The following is an 18277-nucleotide window of genomic DNA, read 5'->3' on the forward strand; positions in this document are numbered from 1 at the left end:
GAAGAAATATTTGGAGTGTTCTAGAGCCTTCTTGAAGTATGGAGGTGAAGTATGAAATGATATGGAAATGAAAAAGGGTCCCTTATATAAAATCAACTTCAGTCCCGATTGGAATATACGGACCAACATACGGTCCGTATAAAATCTACTGACCGTATGTTGGACCGTATATTTGGTCCAGTGAATCATGACATGCTGGGCTGGATCTACGGCCGGACATACGGTCCGTAGATCTTATACGCCGCATGTCTCCGGGCCGTATGTTTGCCCAAGCTTTTCCGAGAGTTGTTTCGTCGGCTCGCTTGATCTCCGATCCTTAGCGGAACCTTCTTAACACTTGTTCCTTACTTCAATACCATTCTAAGGGACGTTATACTCTTCCTTAGGCATCATTCATACACCATTAGTTCAACACTGTAATTCTTATTTGATGCCCAACATATGACTCGCTCCTCTTAACAACTTTCTTTCCTTAACTCGTATGTCTTTGAAAATCTTAATTAGCATCATCAATTACTATCTCTTACTTATCAAAACCTCGTGAACGTCATGCCCCTCGCTCTTCTATCCACTGTACACTAACGGGGAATTTTCCGAGGTGTAACAGTAATCAAGTGTTAATATAGTGTTAAAATAGCATCAAGTATTTTTATTTATTTTATTTTATTTAATTATAGCCTGTTTAGGCAAATAGTGGCCTGGTTTATATATCAACTGCAGTAGAGTATAGACAAACTACTTAATCTATAATGTACTATGCTCGTTGGCGATTATACACTTGTGGTATATTATAGTCCTATACACGCCTTAGATTTACGTAATTTGGGGTTTGGGGTTTGACTTTTTTTTTATTTTTTTAATTATTTTTATGAGCTTTACATTCACCAGGCTTCTCATTCCAAAAAAGTCCCCTTTATTTACTTAGTCTATAATATCACTACTAAAAAAAAACAATAAGCGTTTTTACCGAATTTAGCGACATATCACATTCCGTCGCTTAAGTAACGACGGATTTCGCTACGTAAAATGATCATTTTGTCAAATAATATAGCAATTAAAATTTTAGCTAATTATATAGCGATGGATTAGCTATTTTAAACTTTATTCCGTCGCTAGATTTTAGCGGGACAATTTGGCGCCTAAATTTTCCCTACGGATTTAGCAATAAAAGGGTTGCAACAATATTTATTAATATGTAGCGACGGATTTAGCAACAGAAATCCGTCGCGGGGGCTTTTAATTTATCTCTAAAATATTTATATTCTTAGCAACCAAAAATTCCGTCGTTAGTTTTATCCTAAAAAAAATCTAGGTTTTAGTTAGCAACGGATTTTAAAAAGGGTTGCTAAATCCGTCGCTAGGTCCAAATTAAAAGGACATTTTCTAGGGCACAAATCCACACTTCTTTTATTTTGAAACACCACAAAACCAGAGAAATACTCCTAGAAAAACCAGAGAAATCACTCAGTCTCTCTACTGTTTTCCACCATGTGAACGCCATCATCCTTCCGTAATTACTTAGTATGTTTTCCTCTCTCTTTATTAGCTTGATAATGTGCTATTTTTGGATGATTTCTGTATCTTTTTCTTGTGTGGTCAAAATTTGTACTTGTTGTTGAATGGGTCTATTCCCATGAATAAAATTTGTTTGAAATGGGTCTAAAACCTTTTTTTTTTCTCTACATATCTCACACACCTAAAAAATTCTGTACTTGTTGTGAAATGGGTCTATTCCTATGATTTTTCTTGCTCAAAATTTGTATGTATATTTCTCTATATGAATTTATTGGTATATTATCTTATCCTAGCTATAGATAAGAGAGGGTTTGAGTAACATCAGGTAGGTTTTAGTCAAAATCTGGTGAGTCTTAACAAAATCATGGCCGAAGTATCGTATAGGTGAACTTAATTCCCAAATTCTTTTTAAACTTCTCTTTAGTGGTAAAAACTTCATTCCTGCTACTGGGTATTTCATTTTTCTCTTTAGTTTGGTGTAATTTTAGTATTTTGTGTGTATTCAAACTTCATTGAATTTCTTTGTTGGTCTTTCTTCCATCTTACATGTGGGTTTTTAATTTGTTCTCTTTGTTGATTTGGATTTTCTTCCATTGATTGGATGTCTCTTTTAATGTGGGTCTTCAGAATAAATAAATATGGTTTTAGAGCTTAGGAATTAATGTTCCTACATGGAAATAATTCATCTTAATAGGATCCTAGTGAGGAGTTGTTTGGTTAAAGAATTACAACATTGGGCACCTTCTTATCTCTTTCGTTCCCAGTGATCGACTGAGATTCAAGACGGCCTCTTCTTCCACATAAAAGGTAAGCATACCCAATTGCTATTTCAGTTTGTTGTGATTTATCAATGCATATGCATGTAATTTTGAATCTATTTTATTTTTAGTTCTACGTGAATTTCTGATCGAGCATTTTATATATCTATTTCAAGGTTTTTTCTTACAATTCTTTTATTTTGCGCCAATTTCTTGAAACTTCAGTGGGTTTCATTTTTTTGCTTTAGTTTATCTTTTTTTCTTTAGTTTAGTTTGATTTGAAGTGAGTCCAGGTTTAAGATTATCAAAAATTGATTCAAAGGAAATTGCTTTGGAATGTGACAGAAAATCTAAAGCTGCATAAGGAAATTGTCTTCCGTTCATAGTAGGGATTAAGGTCTATTACTTATTTTACCTATTAAAGAAAAAAGTGTTTATGTCCTTATTGTTATATAAATTGACTTACTTGTCCTTGTGAAATTGATATGAGTCTATAATAAAAAGAAACTGTCTATCTGCTTTTAATTTTACTACTTTCAAATATTTATCCAGAAACATTATATGAAAGAACATGTTATATATGACGAAAACAAATGAATTTACCTACATGTCTTGGTATTAGCTATTTTCATGGCTAGATGAATAAGCAGGAGCGTTGTTCATTAGTGAAACTAGATGAATGTACTATTGTAGTTGTTAATTCTTTTCCTTATAGTGTCTTTTCAGACTAAACATGTATCTACAATTTGATATTATTTTGTTTCACTTTGTTGATCTACTGATTAGCCTTTGATGGCTATTGATTAAAGAACAAAGTTTCCTAATCTGTCGATTTATATAATCTTTCTTCATGTTGTTCGCAGAGAGCCCTCAAGAACAAGAATAGAGCCCTCAAGAATATAATTCTCACTTTCTCTTTCGAAAAAAAAAAGTACCTCAAGTAATCTTCTCTAAAGTTCCTTTCTGCTTGCTCATTTTTAAGCTGTGCTTGTTGGGTTCTTGAGTTCTGTTTGTAACTTCTGTTTCGCGATCTCTATTTTTGAAATTGTGAATTTTGAATTTGACAAATTGGGTTTAGGGATTTGTAAGTTACAAGTTAATTGAAAGTTACAATCGATGGGTTGTTTGTTGGATTCTATATTCTGCATTATGATATTTATTAGAGTCACTGTTCTAAAGTTCTTGTTTTGGGAAATTTAAGGCGATTAAGGTGAAAAGTTTCTATTTTGTATTTAGTTCTGTGTGAATTTCTGATCGAGCACAGTTGTATATATCTACTTCAATGTTTTTTTCTTACAATTCTTTTAGTTTGCGCCAGTTTCTTGAAACTTCAGTGAGTTTCTTTTTTTTTTTTTTTTTTTTTTTTTTTGACAAAGTCCACTGGACATTTTCAGTGCTTAGAGCTAATTTTATAAATGTTCTCGAAGCAAATCCACCAAGTCTTTACAAATGTTGCCAAAGTAGCTAATAAAAAATACAAAATTAAACTAATGACCAACTTAAGCCTTGTAAGATGACTTAAATTGGTACTACAATTGACTAAAGTCCAACCAACTAGAATTTGAATTATAACCAATGATAAAAACCAGATTTTGATCATAAAATAACCAAAAAACTGGTGCAATGAAATGATGAAGTATTCCATGGTGAAACCAGCAGCAACTTTCAGTAAACTTCACTTTGCTATTCTTCTCAGGTGGTTATACTCATATCCATGTATACAAATAATGTTCCAAGTTTGTTCCCTTAGTGCATCATTCGGCCATACTATCCTTGCACACCTGCATTTGCTGAACTGCTGCATGCTTGATGTTATCATATGAACTGCATGGTGTACTAATGTGAAAAAGATGCTACTATTTATAAAAAACCAGCAGCAGATGCTCCAATTCCATGTACTAGAGTAACCATTAGCGAAACAATATTGTATCACTTCATATCCAAGATGAATAGGATCAGTGGCACAATAAATATGTAGCACTGCATAACATGAACTCCTAGAATCCTGTTGCTAATCATGGCCATATAGTACCCTGCTATATATCCCACCAGCAACTGTATGAAAGTACAATATTTCCATATCATTTCCTATAACTGTAGGATCAATAGAAAGTAGCATGATATCAATTTTGAAACAGGCTTGTACCAATTCATTTCCAAGATACTTAGGATCATTAGCACAAACAAGTTTCAAATTTTCTGAACTTCTGATGTTTTTGTGCTTGCATGCAGAGATCAAACATGCAAAAAAGAAGAAAGAGTTAGTAATAATTACCACCATGTTCTCCTCCCATAGGACTTGAACATGATGGTAGTGTTCCCCTCTCCTCTCCACATCAGAAACCTTCTGCCTCCATATGCATTCTAAACTGCAGCTTAGCCTTAGTTTTTCTGCACATATTTGCTCCCAATAACTGAATGCAAATTTTGAGAGCCAGTATCTTGAACAGTTCAAAATTTCCACCTTGATATGCAATTTCTTTGAGCCATATGAAGTGCTGCATATTGACCTCTGTATAAGCACCAGTAAACTCTCTCTTTTCCTGCAACCAGTAAATATCAACTTTCCCATATCACCAGTTATCATCAGTAGCCAAGTAAGCACCAACTCAATGATACACACCATTTGCCACAACAACCAACAACCATCATCCACCTTGTGAAATAAAATGATACATAACCTTGTACCATAAAAATGATGCAAGTTTCTGTATCAATATTAGAAAACACCAATCCCATATCATTTCCTATAGTTATAAGATCAATGGAACAGTAAAAGCAATCAACTTTGGCCCATATTTGAACCAAATCATTTCCAAAATGATTAAGATCATTGGTACAAATATTAACAGTATTACTAAAAATCTGAAAACTTGATTTTCCATATAACATAAAGTTTCATCCAGCACCATAATGAGAATGAAACCTGCAAGAAACACCATTAGTATCCCTTTCTTCATTGGTATCAATTTTTCTTGGATTTTGTGGATTTTGTTGATGTGGCAGGTCCTGCCCCTTTTTTTTTGCTTGTCTCATTGGTATATGCCTTGGAACAAATTTCTCAGTCATTTTACCATCCTAGCTGTGCTTCCTTGCATGAGATTTATTTTTGTTTTTCCATTTTCCACCTACCTAGGAGACAAGTCTCCATCCCTTGCAGCATTGAGGAAATTCTGTGCAGTTGACTTTTCATCAAGATCAATTTTAGTGTCTTCCCCAACTGCAACAGCCACTTGCAGATTTCCAGGATTTCCTGATTTTGTGATTGCCACCTGATTATTCTTTCTTGTATTGGCCTTGGAATCATATTGAGCCAACTGATTCTATTTCAAAACTGCATTATCCATGCCTGCACTGTCCTTTCCACCTAATTTAGCTTGATTAGCAGCACTTGGTTTTAAACTTCAGTGACTTTTTTTTTCTTTGAACTTTAGTGAGTTTCATTTTTCTGCTTTAGTCTAGATTTAAGATTACCAAAATTGATTCACAGGAAATTGCTTTGGAATGTTATAGAAAATCTAAAGCTGCATAATTGTCTTCAGTTCATAGTAGGGATTAAGGTTTATTACTTATTTTACCTATTGAAAGGAAAAAAAGTGTCTATGTCCTTATTGCTATATAAATGACTTACTTGTCCTTGTGAAATTGATATGAGTTTATAATGAAAAGAAATTGTTTATTTGCTTTTAGTTTATTACTTTCAAATATTTATCCAGAAACATTATATGAAAGAACATGTTATCTGTGACAGAAACAAATGAATCTACCTACATGTCTTGGTATTGGCTAATTTCATGGCTAGATGATTAAGCAGGAGCATTGTTCATTAGTGCAACTAGAGGAACGTACTATTCTAGTTGTTAATTCTTTTCCTTGTAGTGTTTTTTTTGGACTAAACTTGTATCTGCAATTTGATAATCTTTTGTTTCACCTTGTTGATCAAACGATTAGCCTTTGAAGGCTATTGATTAAGAACAAAGTTCCCTAATCTGTCGATTTATATAATTTTTCTTGCAAATTTTGACTTTGACAAATTGGGTTTAGAGATTTTATAAGTTACAAGTTGATTGAAAGTTACAGTTGATGAGTTGTTTGTTGGATTCTACGTTCTGCATTATGGGATTTATTTGAGTTATTGTTCTAATGTTCTTGATTTGGGAAGAATTTAAGGCGATTAAGGTGAACGGTTTCTGTTTTGTTTTCAATTAAAGCTTTTATTGACCCTTATTAAGAATGACAGTGAATAATGGGTTTTGTTTTCAGTTTCTCACATCTTTTAACAAAAAAAAGTGAATGATATGTTTTGTTTCCTCAAAAGAAAGAAAGATATGTTCTGTTTCAGTAAAGTATTTTAACTTGCAAGGCCCATTAGAGGTCATCCTGGTTGTATAAATTACAAAAAGAGGGAACTCTGATTGTTTTGTCTTTTTCAACATTAATAGGAACATGAATAATCTAGAGCGTGGTTGGATGTACGGCAGGTTGGATGGTCGAGGGGGTATCAACTCTAGTTTCATAACCGGTGTCAATAATTTTATCCGTATTTGCACGTTCTCAACGAAATTACATGAGTGGTGACAACGTTAGATGTCCATGTAAAAAATTTCACAACATTAAATACAAGGATGTTGAAACTGTTAAATGTCACCTTTTTTATTTTGAATTTGTTGAGAACTATTTTGTTTGGCAGTATCAAGGGGAAAAAGATATGATCAGTGAGAAATCTTCTGGTAATGATTTGCATGGTGGTCTTTGAACTAGAATTGGGATTCAATAATCCATACCGACAAATGGTTTTGGATGCAGCTGGTCCTAATTTTGACCACGGTTCGAGTTGGCAATCTTATAACAATATTGAACCTGCGTCGTCTCATCCTTGTGAACCTTCAATGGAGGAGGAGCCTAATCCTGAGTCACAAAAATTTTATGTTTTGTTACAGGCTGCTGATGAAGAATTGTATCCTGGTTCTTCCCTTTCTCAACTAGCAGTAGTCTCTAGGATGTTAAATATTAAAATGGAGAACACTTTGTCACAGAGAGGTTATAACCAAATGATGCAATTATTGAAAGAGGCTTTACCTGAAGATAACAAAGTGCTTGATAACTATTATCAGACCAAGAAGCTAGTGCGTAGCTTGGGTTTGCCGGTTGAAAAGATTGATTGTTGTGATTCAGGATGTATGTTGTATTGGGGTGATGATGAAAATCTTACATCTTGTAAATTTTGTGGCTACCAGAGGTATAAGCGTCGTGTTGGCTCACGTAAGAGGAAATTGGTCCCTTACAAGAAAATGTATTATTTTCCTTTGATTCCTAGATTGCAAAGATTATATGCATCTCATGCTACAGCTGCTGACATGAGATGGCACCATGAGCATATACAAGAGGATGGTCTAATGCGTCATCCATCAAACTCTGAGGCTTGGAAGCACTTCAATGAAACTCATGCTTTTTTTGCTGCTGAACCAAGGAATGTAAGGTTGGGGTTATGTACTGATGGTTTCCAACCATTTAGTCAATCTGGGAGGAAATACTCTTCGTGGCCAGTGATTGTCACTCCATACAATTTACCTCCAGGGATGTGCATGAAGGAGGCGCATATGTTCTTAACTATCATTGTTCCTAGGCCAAACAATCCCAAACATAAAATTGATGTTTATCTGCAACCTCTAATAAAGGAATTAACTTTGTTATGGGAGACAGGTGTAGAAGCATTTGACATCTCAAAAGAGCAAAACTTTCAACTAAGGGCAGCTTCGATGTGGACAATCAATGACTTTCCAGCATATTCTATGTTATCGGGATGGATCGCGAGCTAGTTAGCATGTCCTTATTGTATGGAGGAAACACAATCCTGTAGATTACAACATGGTAGGAAAACATCTTGGTTTGATAGTCACAGAATGTTCCTTGACCAACATCATCCGTTTAGGAGAGATCATAAAAACTTTCTCAAAGGTAAGACTGTCAAAAGACTACCACCACCCTACAGAACAAGAGAGGAAATTTTGAACCAAATTTGTGACTTGGGGATAAGGAAAGTAACAGAGTTAGATGCACAAGAAGTTAATCGAAGAATATGTAAGTCTTGTGGATGGAAAAAGCGAAACATCTTTTGGGATTTGCCTTATTGGAGTTCTAACATGATTCGACATAATCTTGACGTCATGCATATTGAAAAAAATGTCTTTGATAATGTATTTAATACAGTCCTTAATATTGATGACAAAACCAAAGACAATCCACAATCACGTCTAGATATGGTAAATTACTGCGATCGACCTCAGTTGGCAAAGGATGCTAGTGGAAAATATCCAAAAGCGGTATATACAATAGACAAGGAAGAAAGATCTATCTTGTTCAACTGGGTGAAAGGTTTGAAGTTTCCAGATGGGTATGTTTCAAATTTGGGTAGATGTCCGGACACAAACGCGAAAAGGTTATTTGGCATGAAAAGTCATGATTGCCATGTATTTATGCAACGACTAATGCCTATTGCTTTTCGTGAACTACTTCCTAGTAATGTTTGGCAGGCACTTACATAGTTGAGCTTATTTTTTAAAGATCTTACTTCGACCACTCTATGAGTGGATGACATGGAGAGCTTAGAGGCAGACATCCCATAAATCTTGTGCAAGTTAGAACGTATATTTCCTCCTGGGTTCTTTGACTCAATGGAACATCTACCCGTGCACCTGCCATATGAAGCAAAGATTGCTTGACCTGTACAATATCGATGGATGTATCCTTTTGAAAGGTAAATGTGAAACTTTATGTCCAAATTGTGACAAGTATGCTATATATAACTTTCTAATATAATGGTCCATCCATTTATCGATTTAGGTACCTTGGAACTCTTAAAAGAATGATTGGGAATAAAGCTAGTGTTAAAGGTTCCATTTGTGAAGCATACTTAATGGCGGAGTCAACCCAATTGTTTTCTCATTATTTTGAATCTCATGTGATGACACGTAATTATAATTTGAACCGTAATGATGATGGTGGTGTTGTGGAATATCTTGAAGGAAACTTATTAATATTCACCCATCTAGGTCAACTATGGGGAGAAGCAAATAAGAGGAATTTATCCCTCGAAGAAATCAAGGCTGCCCAAACTTACATATTACTAAATTGTAAAGAGGTTGAACCATTTGTGAGGTAGCATTTGAAAGTTGAACTCTCTTAATATTATAAACATATCCATATATATCATGACTTTCTATAACTTATTTTGTTTCAATGAAGTATGTACGTGCACCGTTTGCAAGTAGAATTCCCGAATCTATCTCAGGGTCAAATAGATGAGAGCCTTGAAGCATATTTCTCTATATGGTTCAAGGAATATGTAAGTCTACAACAATAATTATTTTTATACAATATTGTACTTAAATTGGCGTGTGAAATTTAACTAAGTCTTACAATTTTTTTTAAATAGGTCCGATGCAACCATATTGAAAATGAGGTCTTGCGTAGTCTTGCTCATGGACCATTAATAGGCGCTACAAGTCATTCAGTGTATTTTGTTAATGGATACAAATTTCAAACGGAATGTCATCTTAGCACAAGATCAACAATGAACAGTGGAGTTCGTATCTCGGATCCAAATTTTGGTGATTATTATGGAAGGATAAAAGAGATTATACAAGTGGAATACCGTGAAGATCCTTTAAAGCAAACCGTGTTATTCAAATGTGAATGGTTTGACCCAACTATGGATGTTGGTGTTAAAAATCATAATCAGTACAAGTTGGTTGATGTTAACCATCGTCGTCGATATAAAAAATATGAACCTTTTATTCTTGCGATGCAAGCAACTCAAATGTGTTATGTCCCTTATCTAGCAAGAAAAGGACAAGGATGATTGGTTTGTACCGAAGGTCAAACCTCGAAATGTTGTTGACGTGGCGACAACTGGGCCGAATGTTCCATTCCAAGTTGAAGAAGTCGAAGTCCACGAGATAGATATGAATGTTTCTATTGATGAAAATATACTCTTACATGATCCAAATGGGAATGAAATTGAAATGGATGAACCCGTTGATGATGGATTATTTCTAGAACATCATGAAATCATGATGAATCTACGGGAAGAAGAGTATGAAATTGAAGAAGAGTATGAGGCGAAAGCCGAGGGAGGATGAGGAAGAGTTCGAAGAAGAAATAGATAGTGACTAGTGCTTAGTAGAAATGTCCTATTATATCTTCATTGTATTTATAGTTCAACCTATTTTACCACTTTCATTGTAAGCTGCATTTTGGTTGTTAAGAAGTGCATTTTGGTTGAATAGAAAGGTAAAATACTGCATTTTAGCACTACAAGACACTGCTGTTTTTTCTTTTGTAAACAACTGTATTTTAGCGGTTTTTTTATTTTTTATGGTAAAATCGCAATTCAAGAAAAATAACAATCATCTTAACACTAAAGAAACATTTTAGCCGATGTGGTAAAATCATTTGGTCCTTGTTGTTTTTTCAATTTTCCTCTTTGTTTTGCTGGTTTACAACTTTTTTTTGCTATTTTTCTACTATTTTCCATTACTAGCTTTCTTTGAATTTGGTTATTGAACTCTAAATTTGCTTTATAATATTTTTTTGTAGATATGACTCGAGAGGTCGGTAGCATGTCACGAAATGTGACGGGTACCGGAGGCGTCCCTACCGAGCACCATACATCATACTACTTTAGTCTTAACTGTGCAATATGCTCCATAAAACACGTACGCATATCCGTATATGAGACAATTAAAGAAGTCACATAAGTTACATAAGACGAGCCTCTAACCGAAATAAAGTCATGAAAGATGGGACGGACGACCCATCACATCCAAATATATACACAAAAGAATATATCAAAGACAAGACGCTCCTCCGGCCTGCGGAAGTGTCCGGTGCAAGCGGATCGACTCCTAAGCGGTCGTCTTACGAGCACATCATCCAAAAAAAGAAATGTTAGTACGAATAACGAATATGGGGGCATTCATAAAGTGATAAAATAAAGATGGTAACTAGTAGTGCCTCTTAAGGCGGAGCCATACATGAACGTAAATATCATGTCATATATCTTTCGGAACCGGCCCGATCCATATATCAATATATTTTCGTGGAACGTACGGCCCGATCCATCATCCATATAGCCCGCCAAGAGTCCCGCGTCGGGATGATATCATAATGATCGAGTGGAAGAGTTCAAGCTCTCTTCCCCATATCCCCTATATACATATAGTATCATATATATACATATAATATACGTTCTAAATAACCTATTTTGACGTAAGGTCGTAACTAGTGCATTATGGAATCATCACCATCATTGATTTTTTCATATGTTATATGTAATGCTTTATAGCACGGGGCCATATGTTATATAGCTTACACTAATATGCTTTATAGTAGATCACATCGTCATGAAGCATGTGGGAGTTTAGGTATGAAAATCTTTCGGATTGGAGTCTTCGTACGATTCTTCAGAATTATAGACTTTTGGCATTTCTAGGAGTAGAAATATGATGAATGTCACGTATGGAATTAAAATATAAGGATCATGCCTTTGAAAGAAAAAGGGGATAGCCTTATATACCTTGTATCTCCTTAACGACGTCGACTAAAAAGCTTTCTTAACGACGTCGACTAAAATCTTTCCGACTTACAATTCTACATACAAAAGGGTTCGTACGAAGGTTAGATTGTTGAAGGTATGCTTAAGCTTAAACTAAAGTGGATAGGCTAACAAAAATTGGCGGCAAAGATTTCGTTTATTTCGTGGCTTTTCTCACATAACAAAACAGCTCCCAAACAACACAACAACATCCATAATATCATAATACGCAAATTCCCTCAAGTTAAACATTATTCAATCTCCAACTCATTTTCCGGAATTCTCCATAACCATAACTATAGTGTAACTTCACATTTATAGTTCACATAATATTTCCTCGACATCATTAACACCATTTATACTAAAATTATACTTGTATCATACAATGAATCACAATTCAACTACCCTTCTAACTAACATACCATTATTGCATACTCAAAGCTCATATTCAATTGTTCCTAATTCAAGTTCTTCAACTACTCATCACCCTTACTAACATGAAACAATTGTAATACTCACCTTTGCTTATGTAGAGATGGTCTTAAATTTGAGAGAGTCAATACCGAAGAGATTCTCAACTTTTATCAATCTTTTTAAGCATTCACACCCTTGATTCTACTAATCTTTGATGTTTAATCTTTGTTTCCCTTCTGAATATGTACCTCGATGTGTTAGGGAGAGATTAGAGATTTTTGGAAGTTTGGAGAGGTGAAAAATGAGAAAAAGAAGAGAAAACCGTGTATATATAAAATTTAAGTTCAGACCCGACCCGAAATATACGGACCGTACAATTTATACGGTCCGTATATTAGACCGTATGTTTCTTCCGAAAACCTTAAAAACACCCTTTCTTTGAAGGGTTCTCATCTGTAGTATAAAATATACGGTCCGTATATACGGCCGTATAATCCCCGCTTTTTTTTCCGATTTCGTTCTCATCGCTTCGTTTGATCTCGAATCCTTATGGAACCTTCTTGGTATCTGTGCAACACTTCCTTAATGATCTAATGGACATCATAACTCGTCCGTAAATCCTCGCTAAACATTCGTTAGTTCGACACCCATGAAATCCTTCCCAACATAACTTATATTTCACTTTCATGACGAGCCTAGTTTCGCCAAGTCCGATGACTTAAGAATCTTATCGTATATATATTAAGGCTGCCAATCACCCTTTTGTAGTCGTGAAGGTCTCGTATCCGACTTGACCGAGTCAATCCATTCGCGACGCAACGTCACGAAATTGCCGAGGTGTAACATAGCACAGGTCGTGTGGGGAAGTCCTCGGGTAAGGGTCATTCTGCTATTCGTGCAAACATGCCGACCATTCCCATTCCAACCACAATTAGTCCTCAACAAGGTGGCACCAGTTCCATAGGTGGGCCACCTGTTCAACCGGCAGGTCACAATAGTACCCCAACCATCCCTGAATCATCTCCTAGTACACCTACTCAAAGCAGCCCAATAGGTGAGGGTACATCTACCCGGAGCAACACTATTGGCGAAGGTGAGTTAAATCCTGCATTTTAGCACTGCAAGACACCGCTGTTTTTTTTTCCTGTAAAAATCTGCATTGTGGCAGTTTAATAGCTGCTTTTTTATGGTAAAAATACTGCATTTTAGCAATTGGAAAACTTCTTACAAATCTGCATTTTAACACACTGCTGCTTTTTTGGTGTAAAGAACTGCATTTTAGCATTTTAATAGCTGCTTTTTTATGGTAAAAATACTGCATTTTAGCAATTGGAAATGTTCTTTCAAATCTGCATTTTAACACTAAAGACACTGCTGCTTTTTTGGTGTAAAGAATTGCATTTTAGCAGTTTAATAGCTGTTGTTTTTTTATGGTAAAATACTGCATTTTAGCAACTAAGAAACTGCTAACAAATCTGCATTTTAACACTAAAGACACTGCTGCTTTTTTGGTGTAAAGAACTGCATTTTAGTAGTTTAATAGCTGCTGTTTTTTTATGGCAAAATACTGCATTTTATCAACTAAGAAACTGCTAACAGATCTGCATTTTAACACTAAAGACACTGCTGCTTTTTTGGTGTAAAGAACTGCATTTTAGTAGTTTAATAGCTGCTGTTTTTTTATGGTAAAATACTGCATTTTATCAACTAAGAAACTGCTAATAGATCTGCATTTTAACACTAAAGACACTGCTGCTATTTTGGTGTAAAGAACTGCATTCTAGTAGTTAATAGTTGTTGTTCTTCTATGGTAAAATACTGCATTTAATCAACTAAGAAACTGCTAACATATCTGCATTTTAACACTAAAGACACTGCGTTTTTTGGTGTAAAGAACTGCATTTTAGTAGTTTAATAGCTGCTCTTTTTTTTTTTTTTTTTTTTTTTTTTTTTGGTAAAATACTGCATTTTATCAACTAAGAAACTTTTTACAAATCTGCATTTTAACACTAAAGACACTGCTGCTTTTTTGGTGTAAAGAATTGCATTTTAGTAGTTTAATAGCTGCTGTTTTTTTATGGTAAAATACTCTAATTTTCTTACTTGTATTTTTTTGTAAATATGACTCGAGGCAGAGGTCAAGGTAGCACAGGCGTGTGGGCAAGTCCTCGGGTAGGGGTAATTCTGCTATTCGTGCAAACATTCCCACAATTCTCATTCCAACCACAATTAGTCCTCAACAAGGTGGTACGAGTTCCATTGGTGGGCCACCTGTTCAACCGGCAGGTCACAATAATACCCCAACCATCCCTGAATCATCTCCTATTTTACCTACTCAAAGCAGCCCAATAGGTGAGGGTACATCTTCCCGGAGCAACACTATTGGCGAAGCCGAATCTAGTAATAATCGTAGGCAGCGGACACTTAATCTTGTTACTTTGACACCTGAAGGGTAGTCCATGCTTGTACCTTTTTATTTTTATATATTACTTTTTTAATGATAGGCTTTCAAATAATATCTCTAACTTTATACAGGTTGGAACCTTCTAAAGAATGCTCTAATGCCATATCCGAGACATTCAAAAATCAAGTTGATGCCGATGGAATTTATTGGAAAGGTGTCTCAGAAGAAACAAAAGATTTTTATTTTGGAGAATTCAAGGTATAATTTTCCATATAATTGAGTTTATAAAGTGAATTAACTTTTATAAACAGGATATTAATGTTATTACTTTACAAACTTATTTCAGAAGGTATACTATTGGGGCTCTTCCATTCATGAAACTACAATCAAGAAACAATGGAAAAGTAAGGCGACAATGTTACACCTCGAATTTTTTTTGTTAGTGTACAGTGAAAAGACTAACGAAGTGTACGACGTATACGATGTTTCAACAAGTAAGAAATGGTCTTAATTAAGATTTCCAAAGACATTCGAGTTAAGGAAAGAAAGTTGTTAAGGAAAGCGAGTTATAAGTTGTGTGTCGGGCAAGAATTTCGAGTATTGAAATAATGAGAGTTTAGAGACATCTTGGAGAAGAGTTATAACGACCCTTAGATTGTTAATGAAGTGCTAAAAAAGTGTTAAGAAGGTTCCATAAGTATCGGAGATCAAACGAAGTGATGAAAATAAGATTCAGTGAACTGATGGGTTATACGGTCGATTATACGGTCCGTATAATAGAACGCAGAACCATCACAGTGGAGGTCCCTCACTGGTGGGATTATACGATCAGTTATATGGACCGTATAAAATAACGGCCCGTATAATGGTCACAGAGAAGAGGATCTGAAGGGTCCATTTCACGGTCACTTATACGGACCGTATAAATTATAAGGACCATATAAGTGTCAGTATAATTGCCCGACAGAATTAGATTTTGAGTTATTAAAAGGAGACCCACGTTCATTTTAATTCATTCCATTTTTATTCCACACCAGCCAAGAACTCTCTAGAATATTTCCCACCCTTTATCCACAAGAAAACAAAGGAAATCAAAGATCAATATCAAGGATTCAAGTGAATCAAGTGTATGAAATTCATTAAAGTCCATCTAAGTTAAGAAATCCCAAAAGAAGTGAACTAGGGTTTTGGTGTAAGGAGAGTATTCTTTACTCAAGGCGTGTTTCTACACTATCTAAGGTGAGTTTCGCATGATCTTTTCATATTATTTGAAGTATTGAAAAGCTGAAACACTTGGATTGTAGAAGAATATAGAAAATGGGTCATAAATGTGGGAATAGTGCTATTGTTGAGTAGTAGTTGGGAATGAATCATGAATATGGACATGGAATGAGCGTTATACGTGAAAGAACGTAATAGTGAATTATGACCATGATTATGGAGAATTTGAAGTGAAATTGTGAAATGAGGATAATGCAATTGAATGATGATTGTTGTTTATGATATTGTGGTGGTTGTTATGAATGTTTGGGAGTTGATATGGAATATGGAGGAAGTAGTATAAACAAAGGAAATGCTGCCCAACTTTCTCTAGCTTTAATAAGTACGTTTTTATAATTATTTAGCTAATGTCAATACAAATCCTCTTGAAGGTAGAATGTGTGCATTAAAGGAAACGAGCAAGCGATAGAATAATTAAACGACAAAGGTATGTGTTTCGTCCTTCTTTTCAAGGCATGATTCCTATGTTTGATTTTATACATGATATCCATGAAATCTTTTACTCCTAGAAATGCCGAAGTCTATAGTTTAAAAGAAGAAGTCTTACGATAACTCCAATCCTAGAGATTTTCAAGCCTAAGATTTTAGATGATTTAATACGTGATCGAGCGTGCTATATAGTATATGGCCTCAGCTTATGTCTGAGTGTGTCTTATATAACATATGGCCTCGGTTTATGTCATGGACTATCTCAAGAAGTGAGACCTAACGGTGATGGTGATGCCATAATGTACTCGGAGGTTTACGACCTTATGTCACTCCGATAAAAGCGTGGCACTTTTTGGGCTGCAAGTAAATGATGTTATATATATGTATATATAATATGCATATGTATATAAGGGACATGGGGGAAGGTGTGTATTTATACGCTAGCACACCGATCGACCGGGTATCTTATGATATCATCCTGACGGGATGCCGGACGCGGGCCATAGGGTAATGGATCGGGCCGTCGTTCCTGACTTGACATATTGATATATGATGATATATGGATCGAGTGTGACGTTCGTTGAAGAATACATGATATGATGATATTTTACGAGTATGCATGATGACTCGCCTTGTTCGAACAGCGATCCATACCGTTGTCTTTATCTTTATTCTATCTTGTTCCCTTGTTATTTTATGATGCATGCCTTACATACTCGGTAGTATTCATCTCGTACGTACGTCCTTTTTCTTAACTTGGACGTTGTGTTCATGCCCACGGATAGACGGGGAGACGACCCACTTCTACAGAGTCGGATCGGCTTGCACGGGAGCACTTCCATCGGCGTAATCGAGGTGCCCGATATATTCTTTTGTGTACATACTTGGGCATGGCGGGGTCCTGTCCCGTCTTCATGACTTCAGTACTTCAGTTAGAGGCTCGTAAATACTCATATGTGGGTAGTAGATGTTATGTGACCCTCGATGTACATTTTGCCTATTATTCTTTTCTTTGCCGTGAGGGCTTATGCATACATCTACATGTGTACATGTTTTATGGAGTTTACATGTGTACAGGTTAAGACGATAGTAGTATAATGTGTGGTGCTCGGTAGTCACTTCCGGTGCCGTCGTACGGCCCACTAAAGGAGGTCGTGACAAGCAAAGCTGGTATAGGGATTTCATTTCCAAAATAAAAAGAAGGAATTAAGCCTGACATGTGCACCATAATGTGTGGGAAAGTTGGATGCGACTTTGGGGCGGATCTAAGTGCATTGAAAAGTCGAAACAAATGCAAAAATCGTTGTGTGGAGGGGAGAAGTCGCGAAATGGGACTCGAACGGGTGGCTATCTCATTTGGGGAGCATCGCAAGAAATTGGGTAAGTATATATTTTATGCACTCTTAATCGCCTCAAATGAAATTTTAAATTTTGAGTTCTTGTAGATCATATATTTATTTCTAAATGTTTCTTCAAAAATTTCAATTGTCCATTTATGCGAGTTGATCATTAGAGTTCTGATGTATTTTTATGCTTGATAATCTCAAGGAGGAGAACCTACGTGGAATACCAGGATATGGGCACCTGAATGAACCACTCCATATTTTAATCGAGGTGGAACTACCAGCCAATATCGTGGATATTAGATTGAGATGGGCACGAGAAATAATAGAGGAATTGAGTACTGCTGATTTAATCAGAGCTTGATTTTGGTTAAACAATATAATTAAGTAAATGTTGTGGTTGTGTTTGAAATAGTTTTTGCTATAAATAAACGGTGTGATGGTGTTTTGAATAGTTTTCTTAACTAGGCATTATTATTTTTGTCCTTTATATTAGTTAGTTTTCTAAGGTGTAGTCCTTGACAAGGCGTGTTCTTAT

At 35.5% G+C, this 18277-nt stretch overlaps 1 long non-coding RNA gene across 3 annotated transcripts; it reads left to right on the plus strand.

The window, feature by feature from the left end:
• The first annotated feature begins 1204 nt into the window (after window positions 1-1204).
• LOC132068572 (uncharacterized) lies at window positions 1205-5527 on the plus strand. 3 transcript variants are annotated; one of them, XR_009417440.1, is made up of 4 exons: window positions 1205-1521; window positions 2210-2322; window positions 3137-3213; window positions 5410-5527. It is a non-coding gene; the product is annotated as an uncharacterized LOC132068572 (long non-coding RNA). The 3 variants fall into 3 exon arrangements; XR_009417442.1 differs by lacking the exon at window positions 3137-3213 and having other exon boundaries at window positions 1209-1521; window positions 5410-5522; XR_009417441.1 differs by lacking the exon at window positions 5410-5527 and having other exon boundaries at window positions 1211-1521; window positions 3137-3631.
• The last annotated feature ends 12750 nt before the right edge of the window (window positions 5528-18277 follow it).

Source organism: Lycium ferocissimum, chromosome 8, assembly GCF_029784015.1.
Source record: "Lycium ferocissimum isolate CSIRO_LF1 chromosome 8, AGI_CSIRO_Lferr_CH_V1, whole genome shotgun sequence".
In the NCBI taxonomy this organism is placed as follows: domain Eukaryota; kingdom Viridiplantae; phylum Streptophyta; class Magnoliopsida; order Solanales; family Solanaceae; genus Lycium; species Lycium ferocissimum.